This window comes from Triturus cristatus, chromosome 4_1, assembly GCF_964204655.1.
Source record: "Triturus cristatus chromosome 4_1, aTriCri1.1, whole genome shotgun sequence".
NCBI classification, from domain to species: domain Eukaryota; kingdom Metazoa; phylum Chordata; class Amphibia; order Caudata; family Salamandridae; genus Triturus; species Triturus cristatus.
Window position 1 is genome coordinate 134,630,704 of NC_140585.1, and position 5,000 is coordinate 134,635,703.

General features: G+C 39.7%; 4 non-coding genes across 4 annotated transcripts in view; all 4 read right to left on the minus strand.

Annotated features, from left to right (window-relative positions):
- Positions 1-184: 184 nt before the first annotated feature.
- TRNAR-CCU (transfer RNA arginine (anticodon CCU)) lies at positions 185-257 on the minus strand. Its single transcript has one exon. It is a non-coding gene; the product is annotated as a tRNA-Arg (tRNA).
- A 2,383-nt stretch (positions 258-2,640) lies between these two features.
- TRNAR-UCG (transfer RNA arginine (anticodon UCG)) lies at positions 2,641-2,713 on the minus strand. Its single transcript has one exon. It is a non-coding gene; the product is annotated as a tRNA-Arg (tRNA).
- Positions 2,714-4,230: 1,517 nt separating this feature from the next.
- Positions 4,231-4,303, minus strand: TRNAR-UCG (transfer RNA arginine (anticodon UCG)). The gene has a single exon. It is a non-coding gene; the product is annotated as a tRNA-Arg (tRNA).
- Positions 4,304-4,950: 647 nt separating this feature from the next.
- The window catches only part of TRNAR-CCU (transfer RNA arginine (anticodon CCU)), a 73-nt gene continuing 23 nt past the window's right edge, over positions 4,951-5,000 (minus strand). Inside the window, exon 1 of the tRNA in view lies at positions 4,951-5,000. This exon is cut by the window's right edge and continues 23 nt beyond it. This is a non-coding gene — a tRNA (tRNA-Arg).

Consider the following 5,000-nt stretch of genomic DNA (forward strand, 5'->3'; position numbering starts at 1 on the left):
CATCTCACAAAAATAGGCATTTAAAAATCTACTTTGCAGTTTCAGAACACTAACATGACTGTGAAGTGTACACAAGTAAAATGGGACCGTTTCAAAGTACCTAATCCCTCATAAACTTCTGAGAGGAAGCATGTAATAAATCTACCTAATTTTTTGGAAAAGAAAGAGGGAGTATTTTTGTTATCACCTCAGATGGGACTTGAACCCACAATCCCTGGCTTAGGAGGCCAGTGCCTTATCCATTAGGCCACTGAGGCACACATGCATAGCTCTTTTCTAGAGGCATTATTTAAATGTATTCTATGGTCAGACACCGGTGTGTGCACACAGGGCATTTCTCACTTCTCTCTATAAGTAAACTTCCCATTTTCATACTCTTCCATCCCCGACTTTAACGCTCTCTTCTATGCTATAATGGAGACTTTGCAATTTTAGCAAGTGGAGAGAAATTGGAGAACCACTTTCGACTCCACACTTCTTCTTCACTTACTTCTTTTCTCAATATACTGGGCTTAGAAAATGGTATCAAGCTATCCTTATCATCAGTAGGACACGGAAAGAGGCACTAAGTCTCCTAACCAAGTTCAACCACACTCTGCAACTTAACCATTGCACTACAAAGTAGGCAACGGGGGCATCAGCAAAGGCAGCCAATGTGCCGATCCTTTATAGATTTTGTGTAGTACTTTTCTTGCTCGGAGGCAAAATCAGCACTTTAACTGCCCAAATCATACAGATTTTACACATGTACCACTCTATGCACACATAGGCACACACCTTGCAGTTCTTCTACACACACTTAAGCTAAAAACCCATTCTGTCACGTCAAAATTCTGCAAACCTATTACATATTCAGTGCGTCGGCATAGAAGCACTTTTTAATGCCACTAAAATGCACAAGTAGTTAGACTGAAGATGCAACCTGAATGAGTTTACAGTATGTACTCCACTTTATTAATGATTAGTACTGAGAAAGTGAGGACTACAAGAGTATTGGAAAATACTTTTTCCACTCTGAATGTAAAGCAGATTGTGTGACCATTGGCCAAAAAAGACCACGAAGGGACTCGAACCCTCAATTTTCTGATCCGAAGTCAGACGCCTTATCCATTAGGCCACGCGGTCATCCGTCCACCTGAGATGATTTTTATCATGTAGGTGGTATGCATGGATGGAGAACATATTATTGAAAGGTATTCAGGTTTACATCCCATAGTGTTCTTTCAGCTCTTTTCGCTGGAAGCACTTTTTTGGAATCTATATATTGAGAATTTTATGAGTACGATATGCTTTTGTTTTCCTTTTTCCATACAAACCTCTTTCTACATGAGTTTAAAGCTCATTTGTATGCTCTACATAGCTCTGGACGTTTCCAGACGTGGAGTGAAACTGTTTTGAAAGTAGTACAAATTGCTCCTTCCTGCATATGCTAATTTTTCACACTCACATAGGTTGTATAAGTTTTATGAATCCTGGCTTGACCTATTCAAGTAGCTGAAAGCCTGTCACCACCTCTAGAAACAAGATTCACACCAATCCAATTCATATCATTTTTTCCAAAGGAATATGTTCTGGCCGGTCGAAAATGCATCTCACAAAAATAGGCATTTAAGAATCTACTTTGCAGTTTCAGAACACTAACATGACTGTGAAGTGTACACAAGTAAAATGGGACCGTTTCAAAGTACCTAATCCCTCATAAACTTCTGAGAGGAAGCATGTAATAAATCTACCTAATTTTCTGGAAAAGAAAGAGAGAGGATTTTTGTTATCACCTCAGATGGGACTTGAACCCACAATCCCTGGCTTAAGAGGCCAGTGCCTTATCCATTAGGCCACTGAGGCACACATGCATAGCTCTTTTCTAGAGGCATTATTTAAATGTATTCTATGGTTAGACACCGGTGTGTGCACACAGGGCATTTCTCACTTCTCTCTATAAGTAAACTTCCCATTTTCATCCTCTTCCATCCCCGAATTTAACGCTCTCTTCTATGCTATAATGGAGACTTTGCAATTTTAGCAAGTGGAGAGAAATTGGAGAACCACTTTCGACTCCACACTTCTTCTTCACTTACTTCTTTTCTCAATATACTGGGCTTAGAAAATGGTATCAAGCCATCCTTATCATCAGTAGGACACGGAAAGAGGCACTAAGTCTCCTAACCAAGTTCAACCACACTCTGCAACTTAACCATTGCACTACAAATTAGGCAACGGGGGCATCAGCAAAGGCAGCCAATGTGCCGATCCTTTATACATTTTGTGTAGCACTTTTCTTACTCGGAGGCAAAATCAGCACTTTAACTGCCCAAATCATACAGATTTTACACTTGTAGCACTCTATGCACACATAGGCACACACCTTGCAGTTCTTCTACACACACTTAAGCTAAAAACCCATTCTGTCACGTCAAAATTCTGCAAACCTATTACATATTCAGTGCGTCGGCATAGAAGCACTTTTTAATGCCACTAAAATGCACAAGTAGTTAGACTGAAGATGCAACCTGAATGAGTTTACAGTATGTACTCCACTTTATTAATGATTAGTAATGAGAAAGTGAGGACTACAAGAGTATTGGAAAAGACTTTTTCCACTCTGAATGTAAAGCAGATTGTGTGACCATTGGCCAAAAACGACCACGAAGGGACTCGAACCCTCAATCTTCTGATCCGAAGTCAGACGCCTTATCCATTAGGCCACGCGGTCATCCGTCCACCTGAGATGATTTTTATCATGTAGGTGGTATGCATGGATGGAGAACATATTATTGAAAGGTATTCAGGTTTACATCCCATAGTGTTCTTTCAGCTCTTTTCGCTGGAAGCACTTTTTTGGAATCTATATATTGAGAATTTTATGAGTACGATATGCTTTTGTTTTCCTTTTTCCATACAAACCTCTTTCCTCATGAGTTTAAAGCTCATTTGTGTGCTCTACATAGCTCTGGACGTTTCCAGACGTGGAGTGAAACTGTTTTGAAAGTAGTACAAATTGCTCCTTCCTGCATATGCTAATTTTTCACACTCACATAGGTTGTATAAGTTTTATGAATCCTGGCTTGACCTATTCAAGTAGCTGAAAGCCTGTCACCACCTCTAGAAACAAGATTCACACCAATCCAATTCATATAATTTTTTCCAAAGGAATATGTTCTGGCCGGTCGAAAATGCATCTCACAAAAATAGGCATTTAAAAATCTACTTTGCAGTTTCAGAACACTAACATGACTGTGAAGTGTACACAAGTAAAATGGGACCGTTTCAAAGTACCTAATCCCTCATAAACTTCTGAGAGGAAGCATGTAATAAATCTACCTAATTTTCTGGAAAAGAAAGAGGGAGGATTTTTGTTATCACCTCTGATGGGACTTGAACCCACAATCCCTGGCTTAGGAGGCCAGTGCCTTATCCATTAGGCCACTGAGGCACACATGCATAGCTCTTTTCTAGAGGCATTATTTAAATGTATTCTATGGTCAGACACCGGTGTGTGCACACAGGGCATTTCTCACTTCTCTCTATAAGTAAACTTCCCATTTTCATCCTCTTCCATCCCCGACTTTAACGCTCTCTTCTATGCTATAATGGAGACTTTGCAATTTTAGCAAGTGGAGAGAAATTGGAGAACCACTTTCGACTCCACACTTCTTCTTCACTTACTTCTTTTCTCAATATACTGGGCTTAGAAAATGGTATCAAGCCATCCTTATCATCAGTAGGACACGGAAAGAGGCACTAAGTCTCCTAACCAAGTTCAACCACACTCTGCAACTTAACCATTGCACTACAAATTAGGCAACGGGGGCATCAGCAAAGGCAGCCAATGTGCCGATCCTTTATACATTTTGTGTAGTACTTTTCTTACTCGGAGGCAAAATCAGCACTTTAACTGCCCAAATCATACAGATTTTACACATGTAGCACTCTATGCACACATAGGCACACACCTTGCAGCTCTTCTACACACACTTAAGTTAAAAACCCATTCTGTCACGTCAAAATTCTGCAAACCTATTACATATTCAGTGCGTCGGCATAGAAGCACTTTTTAATGCCACTAAAATGCACAAGTAGTTAGACTGAAGATGCAACCTGAATGAGTTTACAGTATGTACTCCACTTTATTAATGATTAGTAATGAGAATGTGAGGACTACAAGAGTATTGGAAAAGACTTTTTCCACTCTGAATGTAAAGCAGATTGTGTGACCAATTTACCCAAAAACGACCACGAAGGGACTCGAACCCTCAATCTTCTGATCCGAAGTCAGACGCCTTATCCATTAGGCCACGCGGTCATCCGTCCACCTGAGATGATTTTTATCATGTAGGTGGTATGCATGGATGGAGAACATATTATTGAAAGGTATTCAGGTTTACATCCCATAGTGTTCTTTCAGCTCTTTTCGCTGGAAGCACTTTTTTGGAATCTATATATTGAGAATTTTATGAGTACGATATGCTTTTGTTTTCCTTTTTCCATACAAACCTCTTTCCTCATGAGTTTAAAGCTCATTTGTATGCTCTACATAGATCTGGACGTTTCCAGACGTGTAGTGAAACTGTTTTGAAAGTAGTACAAATTGCTCCTTCCTGCATATGCTAATTTTTCACACTCACATAGGTTGTATAAGTTTTATGAATCCTGGCTTGACCTATTCAAGTAGCTGAAAGTCTGTCACCACCTCTAGAAACAAGATTCACACCAATCCAATTCATATCATTTTTTCCAAAGGAATATGTTCTGGCCGGTCGAAAATGCATCTCACAAAAATAGGCATTTAAAAATCTACTTTGAAGTTTCAGAACACTAACATGACTGTGAAGTGTACACAAGTAAAATGGGACCGTTTCAAAGTACCTAATCCCTCATAAACTTCTGAGAGGAAGCATGTAATAAATCTACCTAATTTTCTGGAAAAGAAAGAGGGAGGATTTTTGTTATCACCTCAGATGGGACTTGAACCCACAATCCCTGGCTTAGGAGGCCAGTGC